The following is an 11,197-nucleotide window of genomic DNA, read 5'->3' as shown; positions in this document are numbered from 1 at the left end:
ATGAATTATGTAAGAAAAGGTTTGGAGGACGAAACCTCTTTAAGGGGGGTAGACTTGTAACACCCCGAAAACGGGTTTGGTAATCAAACCACGTTAATAGTAAAGACGGGTAAGAGTACCGTTAGTGGTAAAAATTAACCCGGTAAATAGTGAGATCGAAATAAATAAACTTTATGTTAATTAAAAAGGAGAATAAATACTTTGAGAAAACAAGGTATATAGAAGGCCTGAGTTAACAGGACTTAAAATAAAACAGGGTATAACTTCCCGAACCCACTAAGTAACTTGGAATAACAACCTAGTTAGTTAAGTGTTATAAGATGTCAAAGAAACATGGTTAATAATACTTTTACAACACTTTGTTAGTTAAGGGGCTAAAGTTGGCTAAAGTGAAAGAGGTTTTATTTAATAAAAATAAAAACACCAAAACACACACCTAAGTGTGTGTTCTGGTCGTGAGTTCTAACAGGAGAAAAAGGGGTTTCCCTAATGAACCCTAAAATACACAAAATCAACCAAATCAAGAGGGCAAATCAAGTCTAAATCGAAAACCAAGCTAGGATTAGTGATCACTCGGGCTAGAGGATCACAAGGTATGTCGAATTCCATCTTTTGGTGATATTTTTGAATTCATGGTGAATTATCATAAACGAAATTATTGCTTGCATGTTTGATGTAAGAGTGAAATTAGGATAAATCCATGACTAGGAACAAACCCTAGTGAGGATTTGATGAATTAATGATGAAAAACTATGAAATTGATAATCACCATTGAAGGTGTTAAGTGGGTGATGTAGAAGTATGAAGACACTAGGATTATGATAGTTGTACTAGTGTAATTTGAATTCTCTAAAGCAATTTCAGGTTTGTTGATGTTAAAATTTATGTGAAATTACCAAATTGATGTTAACTTTGGTAAAAATAACTAGTTATGAACTAGTTAGTAAGTATGTAAAATTATGCACACTAGGTGTTTGTTAAAATGCCTAAATGAAAACTAAAGTGCTGAAATAGATGATGTTTTTGACATCTCTTAGCCTACAATCGCTGTGTTATAGGTTTCTAACCATTACCAAGAGTTTAATAAGGGTTATAGTCATGGAAATGGGTTGCATTTGATGGTTTGGGTTGAATTTGAAAGGAACCTAAACATGATTTCCGTAGCTTTTTATATGGATTTTGACTAATCTTAAAAAAATCATATAAAATCAACCGTTTATCCGATTTGGGTGTTCTATACCTTTTCGGAAAGCTTATGAAGTAAATTTTTACTGTTTTCAATCATAAGAAACAAATGTGGTTGTTAAAGAGGTCAAAAATGTGATTAAAACTGCTGTTCAAAAAACTTAAAAGCTGATTGAAAAATGAAAATATAGTTGCTGTGCTGATTTTATAAAAATCATATAAAATCATAGAAAATTCGTTAGAAGGTGTACCTTATATGCTTGCGAAGGTATTGAAGTTTTCTACGATCCGTTTTTGAACATGTTAATCTAGTTCGGACTTTAAATGGGTCATAATGGTCGATTACAGCAGCTGAATAGAAAATCGCTGCACATTAATAATGTTATTATTAATCCGGAAAAGACATATGATTGCGTATACTTGTTTAGTCATGAAGTATTTATTGTTAGGAACAAATAACACTTTATATGACATGCTTAAAGTGTTCAAAATCATTTACTAACTAGTTTGTATAAGTAACTTGACTAACGGGTCAAACGGTTAGTGAATGGAAAGAATTAGGAAAAAAATAGTTGTTGAATAAATAGCATACTTTGATGAATAAGTGTGTGAATCCATAGGGTGTGATGGTCATGTTAATGGTTGACTAATCTAATCATCTTGTGGATATGATATGGTAGTTTGACTCTGACAAGTTAGGTAGGAGCTTGGAAATGAACGGGTCAAATGGATACAAGTTCAAGTATGAGGCTCGCAAGGATGCAAGGTAAGTAAAGCTTACAACTTTATCGTAAGATATGTATTTATTTATAGATTATAAATACGACAAGGTTATATTCAAAATATGATTTTGACACGAAAAGATACGGGTCGGAACGTATCAAAAGACGAAAAACCATGTTTATTGGTAAAAATGGGTGAAATGGTAATTTGGTCATGGGATGACATAAATAAAAATGAGTTTTTGTATGGCTACTTTCTAAGTAGGTTTAAACGAATAAAAAGGGTAAAATGGTGATCTAGTCAAATATAAGCGCAAAATGTTTGGTCGTTTAGACCAAACGGGTCAAATGGTAAGGTTGATACCATTTAACAATTAACGACTAATAAGTGTTTGTGGAGTTTTATGCACACAGGATAAATCGGCTTATGAATTAGCGATGCTATGAATTAGCGATTATTGAGACAAAGTATTAAAACGGGTCAATATGTTGATCCGAACCAGGTACGCATATTGTGAGTTATAGATAAGTATACAGTAGATTGTGCATAACCAAGGGGAAAGATTTAAACTTAAAAGGTTTAAATCTTCGAAGTAGGTCAAAAGAATTATGCGCATAGATTGGGTACTACCCGCGTAATTCATAAAAGTTACAAACCCGAATTAAAGATTTTGAGATAAACATGTTGATGTATGCTTAATGGTTAATTAGAAACAAGTTTGTGGTTTAAAAACTTAAACAGGTCAAAAGTCTTTAAAAATGAATTTTAAAGCCAAGGGCTCGAAGCCTATTAATTTGTGAATTCAGATGTTAAGTTTGAAAGCTACGGTAAGTTACGGTAGCCACCGTAACTTATGGTAGCGAATAAATTGTTACGGCAGTTTTCTACTGCCTTACGGCAGACCACTTTTGCCCAGTGGCTACCGTAACTTACGGTGGCTACCATAAGTTACGGTAGAGCCCAGTCACTTTTGCTGAATTTTGCATATCATAGTTAATCGAACCCGTTTTTTAGCATAGTTTCGATTACGGCACGCGACGGGTGTAAAACCTGTAAATCCTTGTTATTTTAATTGTTTGGCTCATGGGACTTGTGCTAACTTGTAAATAAACTATCAAAACTAACTTTTTTTGTTGGTTTTGATTCTAGGTGAATGTTATATGCTTCCGCATGAGGATCAAGCCACGAGCAAGAACCGAACACACCTCTCAATGAAGCTTCCGCACTCGATCTTGTTTTGTTTTAATAAAAGTGGATTATGTAAACACTTTTAGCGATGTTTTGGATGTTGTAAACATGTTTAAATACTTATGATGTAAAAGTTTTTGTTAAGTGGCATTTTTCATATAAAATGCTTACTTTAATGTTATGTAAATGATAAAAATTATTATGGGTGTTACAAGTTGGTAATCAGAGCTCACGGTTAAAGAGTAAAGTGTGTTCGGTTCGAGGCTTGATCGCAAATCCGGTAAGTACATCTATGCTAATAGTTTAGCATGCTAAAGTGTTGTAAACAACACATGGGGCTATCGTGTGATACACGTTACCTCAATTAAGCGATAAATGTAGTTGACGAAATTACGCGCGTTGACGCGTATAGTAGAAAAGCCTTGTATTATAATACAGGCAATTATTAAAGTTGACATTACTAACTTTTGTGAATGTTTTAACTGAAGGACACTCGCGTCTGAAGATGACGAGAGTTGAATGAATTGCGGATATGATGATGGAACGGTCCGAGGTATGACAAGAAGAGCATACTCAGCAAGGACCTAAATCGCGTGCCGATGCGAACAAGGCTAATGGCAAGAGAAGCCCGTTAGGGCAAGCATTTGCAGGTGCGCATTTTAAATAATTACGCCAATAGTAATATGCAACAAATACATAGAGGTTGACCGTTCCATATGTAAATTAAAAACTTGGAAAAATCTGAATAGAATACCTATCCAGAATATTATTTCCAAGGAAACTAATTATAGGCGTTACTTACATGGGGTGTGATGGGAAAGTTATAAATGATCATGTATGTCATGTGTTGATCGCCTACTCTGGCCAAGTAGGTAGTGAACACATGATACCATGAACTTTTTATGATGGACATACTTACATCCGATGTAGTAAGGACGGGGTAAGCGGGACAAATTAAAAAGTACCCAAATGAATCAGATAAGCATGAACTTGTTATCGCTTATCGTGTGTGTCGCTTTATCGCTTGTGTATCGCGCTATCGCTTATCGTGTGTATCGCTCTAACGCTTGTGTATTGCTCCATCGCTCATGGTGTATCGCTTAACGCTTATCGTCATCGCTATCGCTTACTGTTATCTATGTTATCTGTGTTATATTAGCACACATGACCTCGCTTCACGGGACGAAACTCATATGGTTAAAGCATGGTGGATACGCCGCTGGTACTTCCTATATATAAGTGTTTTAGCCATATCTTTTGTGGAAAAGGCCATGTGGGGTCTAATGTTAGTTAAATTTTGTGGTGTTGATCACTCCAATCGAATCGCATCAATCGCGCATATTCCCATCGCTTGCAACGCATCGATCGTCGCCTATCGCTCGACGATTGTCGCTATCGCTCGTCGCTCATCGCTTTATGCTTTACGCTTAACGACCCCGTCTGCGCTTATTATGTTGGTGTTGTGCTATCGAACTTTCGCATCCCGCTTACCGCCTATCGCACCCGCTTGTGTCACTAAACTGAGTTTGAAAACGCCTTCATCACTCGGTTCGCCTCTCAAGACTTGATCCAACCCCTCCTCGTTTGGATCGAGTCATCGCAAACCATCTGTACAATGTTGACACGTATGACACCGCCTCACGAGACGAAGGCCATATGGTTAAAACGTGGTGGATACGCCGCTGGTACTTCCAATATATAAGCGTTTTAGCCATATTGTCGAACTTACGTGGAAAAGTGCCATGTGGGGCCGACCTTAAAATTTAAATTTTTGATAGTATTAAAAAGCTTTGTTTACCCAAAATTTAAAACGACCTTTCCTTACAAAACTTTTTCTAAAACTTGACCAAAACCTTTGTACAAAACGAGATTACCTCGTAACGTTGGTGTGACAATCGACTCAAGTTACTACCGCGTGACGAGAAAATTTCGATAAACGAGTTTTAAACACTTCAAAATCTCCTAGTAACCTAACAAAACCCTTCTCATAGCGCTGGTGTGGACAACAATACAGTTAACGCCGCACCGTAAGAAGATTTTCATAAACAAGTTTTTCCTAATTAATCGACTTTTCCAAAATTTAAAACGCTTTGGAATCACATTCTTGTGTGTGTGTTCGCCTTTGATCATACGACTCGCTTTAACTCGTCGCTCTCGCTTAGTCTTCGCGATGCTCTCGCGCATTAATTCTCTATCTATCGCTCGCTATCTCGTCGCTCTTATCGCTTACTTGCTCGCATCAACCCTCGCGACCCTTCTGGTGGATTAATTTCGGAACGAAATTTCCTAAAGCAGAGGAGACTGTAACAACCCGCACGTTCGTGCGTTGTTACCACTCGCTATACTCGTTATGCCTAGCACCAGAGATTCGGATCATAATGTAACTATATCGCATACATCGCTATATCGCAATATTTTCGCATATTTTATCGCTATCACTTCACATTGTACTTGCTGACAACCACAAAGATGTCGAGTGAGGACCAATTCTACCCTCCTTGATAGCCGTGATGTGTCGCAGTATAACTCATTACTAAAAACGCACATTGCATCACACATATTAACGTTCACGATGACATTGAGCGAGGACCTATTCTACCCTCCTCGATGACCGTGAAGCGTCGCAGAGAAACGCAGATTCGAAATCCGTTTATTGTATCGCAACTTTGAAATATGGATATGTATATACGACCTAACGTGGCTAATTATAATAAATATATGAAAATATGGATGAGAATGTGTAACCAAACTATCGCAACGCTTAACAATCGAAACAGAACGCCAAAACTCAGCTCGCCGGGGGCGTTTGATCGAATGGCACTTCGATCAAATAGCCATCCGATCCGATGCACTACACCACCTTCTCTCCTCTCTTGCCTATAAATAGCACATGTCACATCACTTAAACAGTGATGTGACAGCTCCCACTCGCTTCTTCATCATTTTCTATTCTAAATCTTAACCTTTAACCATGAAATCAATGGGTTTGAGGTGTTCTAGGGTGATGTCATCATGGAGTTCTTATGAACTTCAAGTGTTGGCCTCATTCCACCAAGAACCACTCAGATCTGAAGGATTTCCACAAGATTCAACAATGTTTTCGCATAGATCTACACAATCTCATGGTTAAAAGGATTGAAAGATAGTTTTCTAACTTTCTTTCAACTCTTTTACACTCAATGCACTCAAACCAATAGAATCGGAGCTTGTTCTGATCTCCTACTCCTTCTTGTTGATGTGTTGGTTCAAGATCTGTATTCTATCAATGAGACTACCGATTTCGAGTTAAACATGAAACACCGTCTCGAACCGTTAACTGACCGGATTTGGGTGATTCCTGTCCGATCAAGGGAACCAAGTATTGACAAAGTTTCTGTTGCTTAATACGTTATCAAAACATCTCGATAAAACGACAAACGATCAAAACAACCAAGTGTACGACGAACAGAACTACCAGGACGGGGTGCCGTCTGATCGGACTGTTGTCCGACCGGACAGCCAATCCGAACGACTGGCCCATCCGAACAACTTGCACCTTGGGTCCCACACTTAGCCATTTTTGCCAGCATTTGAAGTTTAAATGTTGAACGAGTTGTCTTCCAATCGGACTACTATTCGATCGGATTGCCATTTGAATCATGAGACATTTAAACTTCCACACTTAAACAAAATCTTAACATGTTCAATGCACAAAGGATGCCACCCGATCGAACAACTGTCCGATCGAGTGACAACCTGCTGTGAACTTGTTCACTAAAAGTGTCCAACCAATCGGGTTGTCGTCCGATCGAACGACCGTCCGATCGACCGACCTGAAAGGCAGAGATACTTCTATGTTTCAAAATGCTACAATGAAAACTTCAAAAGTCATACCATCATACACAAACACATCTTTCCCAAAGGAGGAAACAATCCACTCGAACGGCCATCCGACCGGACGACCGTCCGAGCGGACTACCACCCGCACGACTGGCTGTCCGATCGGATTACCATCCGATCGAACTGTTGTCCGACCCACTTGTACTTTGCGTTGTTTTACGCGTCGCTTATCGCTTACGCTATCAATCTGCAATCAGGCTAATCTCAGAAGCGCTCCCTTCAATCCAACCAAGTTGTGTTTGCTGAGCACCGACTGTGAGTATACGCGAACCCCTTTTTATCGCATTTTGGGTGTAACATACGTTTCTATTAAATCAAACTTATTAAACGAATTATTCAATCAAACTGTTTATCACTTGCGAATAATTGTTATGCGTATTTATACGTGATGCTAGTTACATATGTGCTAGGACTTATACTCGCGAGGTCCCGCCTTAACTAGTATAGTACTATAGCACCCGACGGGGTCTAGTTAGGATGAATAGCAATCGCAATCGCAGCTCGAGTGACTTAGCTGGTAGTATCAGTCTTGTATGCATGTATGTTGAGGTATCTCGTTTATGTATTTAGTAATTCACAGCACTTTTTATCTATTTTCGCTACTATCAAAACTTGTATACTCGCCAATACTTTTGTATTGACATCGTTTTAACGTATGTTGCAGGTTTAATCGCAGTCTCCATCAAATCAAGCTAGGAAGTCTAGAAACTCACCTAAAATCTATGTTGTCGGATTTGTATTGTTCGAGAGGACAAGAAAACTGTGATAACTTACGTGATTGTATTGTTTATTAGTATGGGATAATAAACGCATTAAATACTGTCGCAATATAGTTGTTATGGATTCTCTTGAGCAATCTGATTCGCCTAGTGCCGCGCCCAGATGATTCCGCCATCGGTTGGGGTGTGACAATGGGGGCTAGATGGTTTAAAATTTGAAACGAATTTCCAAGGGGATGGGGCCAAAAAGTAGACTTATTTGGTCACATGTGTAAGTTGAAAGGCAGTGATATAGAATGAAGTTCGTAAATCCGATGACTCTCCGTTCCTTGGAGAAGAGGTTGTTTAGAGTAGAAGTCTTTGATAAGAAAATTGGAAAGAAAAATTTCGATTCGTATGTGATTGTCAAGACATAATAATGAAATGGAGATAATATTTTTCGATACAGAAGGAACATAAAGTACATTAGTTAGAGCAAAGAATATGTTGGAAAATCGAATTACTAAAAAACCAACATGAGTAATAGTATGGGATGTACCATAACCAATAACAAGCTCTTCGTCACCATCATATGGTGCATGAAGCAATACTGCGTTGGGATCATTTGTGCTATGGTGCGATGTTCCACTATCAAAAAGCCACATAGGGTTTGATGAGTTTGTGTTTGAGACTCCCATGACATGCGCCTGCAGTTTGCTAGTTTCGTGCCGTGGAAGTGCATGATGCACCACTTGTGGATGTTGTTTCTTGAATGCAGAACTTGAGGTTGATGAATGCTCTTATTTGAAACACAGTTAGCATTTTCCCAAAAAATGGTCCATGTCGAACCGAGTTTGGTGTGGGAAGCAGACCGAGTGATTGATTTGTTTGGTGGGAGATGAGTAAGTGTTGTTCTTGGTGGACATATTGTGGTCGCCCGAAATTTTAAAACAAAGAGGAAGCGTAATCCTGCTCTGATACCATATAAATGTATATAGAAGTTTTATGATTGAAACTGTTTTATTTCTATTGTGTTTTTATGGGAACAATGCACGACCTTTTATAGCTAAGTAAATACCACAAAAAAGTATAAAACAAGAAACTAATCTAGGAGCGATCAACTACGTCACAATTGACTAAATTAATATGGTCAAGGTCTTTAGTTGACTAGAGTAAATGTGGTCAAGACCACTATGATCAAGGTCTTTGGTTGACTAAAGTAAATGTGGTGAAGACCATTTGTTCCCAATATCAAATTTTAAGTTAAAGGTTACTAAGGACATGTGTGTGCATCATGAGCATGGAGAGGTGAGTGAGCCACATCAACTCATGCTCAATTAAACACCACGCTGCCTATGCGTGAATGTTACGCGAGCGGTGAGTCTTTGAATGTGCTCATTGGCATGAAGGATCAATATGTTGGTTTTTTCTTGCGAATCAATGCCTAGCAGTGGATGTAAGAAAACCACTCACTACTCACCACTTGGTAGGTATAACACATGGTGAGTGACTTACATGCTGATGTGACGCCTACATCGCAATGCTCCTTCTCACCATTCATTAGGTATAACATATGCTCAATCAAACTTGAAACACTTTTGAAGGGCACGTGCATTCCTTTTACACCATGGGCTCTTTAATGGTGTTATGACATTAAGAGCACACAGTATGGAGGGGTATGAATAATGAGTGTTATTCAACATGTGGACGCCACGTTGGCGTGCGTCAGAAAAGTGGCGTGATAGAAGAATGAATGGGCGAGGAAGAGGGGTGATATCCGACATGTGGCACATATTTTTTATTATTAATTTTATTTAATAATTAAATATTATCTATTAATTTTTTTTTAAAATAGCATTATTACTAATATAAATAAGAGTAAATGTCATTTTAGTCCCTGTGGTTTGGCCATTTTGACAGTTTAGTCCAAAGGTTTGAAACGTTGTCATTTTAGTCCAAAAAGTTTCAAACATTGTCATTTTAGTCCACTGGGTTAACTTCATCCATTTTTTCTGTTAACGAAAAGGGCAATTCAGTCTCGTAACTATGAATCAAATACTCGTAACTATGGTACGACGCTAGTCTTGCTTAAATTCAAGAAAATTGAGATAATTTCAAAACACCATTTACGTGAATAGTTTTATGAATCAACCATGAACAACGATTAATCTTGTAAATCTGAAGACATTGATATATTTGGATCACATTTATCGATAACAAAATCATTGATGTATAATAATCTCTAGGTGTATATGTTTGAATAAATTATGTATTAGTGATACTAATTGTCTAATCTTTGTACTTTAAATAGCAAACTAGAGTATGTTTGTTGTCATTTCCGCATCAAACACATGAAGAGGATGTGTAATATGCATGTCACGTATGCAATGGACTTTTTCATGTAACAACCATTGAAGATACATGATAATCTACATTTGAAAAGTTGTCACGCAAGTGCACCATCAAGTATGATATGTTTTAAGTATGTATTTACAAAATTAAATTTGTGTGACTGAAAATAAGTATTATGGCTATAATAGGTTTACCTATTTTTAAAATACATATGAAAAATCAAATACTCTCTTCTTATGAATAATTTCTATTTAATCTCTTTATCTTTTGCCATCTATTTTGGCTAATTTATATTTTCTTTTCCAATATTATTTCCTGTATCATTTAAGTTAATTTTCTCTAATAATTTTTGTCATCTAATTATATCTAAAAGATAAAAAAACATAGATACATTTTATTCTTGTTAACATTTCAATATAAGTTTTATTGAATACAATGTTATATTTAAAAGAAAGTATTTTTTGGTTTAATGAACGACTTTCGTCATGCCTGAATTAGTAACTTTGACGAAATATAATTACGTGATTTAGCTACCCGACAATGATGGAGAATGGATTTTTCTTTTGTATATTACCTTTTCGATTATTTGTGTGTGTTTGGATTGATAACTTCGACAAAATATAATTACGCACTTTGACTACCCGATGACGATGAAGGGTATATATTATTTTTTTTATTTTACGTTTATGTCAATCGAATACTTTTTTTGGTATCGTAAACGGCTTTCGCACATGCTTTAATCGATATCTTATGCAAAATATAGTTACACACATCGACTACTCGACGAGGATAAATAATAGATATGTATTTTGTCATTGTATTTTTTATATTTAACGTTTATGTTTAGTATATATAGTATTTTATAAATTAGTTTTTCCATTTATATATGTTTAGACAAAACGCATAACAACTATGTCTCTCCGTTCAAAACCACTTCAATTCATCTCATGAAGTAGAGAGAAAAACCTAGAAAAATGGTAAGAACCAAAGGTACAACACCTAAAGCACTACAATTAAAGATGAACCAAGAATCTACAACGACCAACAATGGTGGTGGTGAGTCGTCGTTCAGGGTGATGTACTACGGTGATGCATCAGCCGGATCTGTGCCGTTCATGTGGGAGTCACACCCCGGTACCCCTAAACACCTAACCACCAACTCCACCATCCCA

General features: G+C 37.0%; 1 long non-coding RNA gene across 2 annotated transcripts; it reads left to right on the top strand.

Moving 5' to 3' along the window:
- Positions 1-442: 442 nt before the first annotated feature.
- LOC110878059 lies at positions 443-3,295 on the top strand. 2 transcript variants are annotated; one of them, XR_002557567.2, is made up of 3 exons: positions 443-593; positions 1,866-1,951; positions 3,058-3,295. It is a non-coding gene; the product is annotated as an uncharacterized LOC110878059 (long non-coding RNA). The 2 variants fall into 2 exon arrangements; XR_002557568.2 differs by having other exon boundaries at positions 449-593; positions 1,885-1,951.
- Positions 3,296-11,197: the final 7,902 nt, after the last annotated feature.

The sequence above is a fragment of the Helianthus annuus genome, chromosome 9 (assembly GCF_002127325.2).
Source record: "Helianthus annuus cultivar XRQ/B chromosome 9, HanXRQr2.0-SUNRISE, whole genome shotgun sequence".
Lineage (NCBI taxonomy): Eukaryota > Viridiplantae > Streptophyta > Magnoliopsida > Asterales > Asteraceae > Helianthus > Helianthus annuus.
The sequence above is the reverse complement of the archived record's forward strand: the minus strand, read 5'-3'. Positions and strand labels throughout refer to the sequence as shown.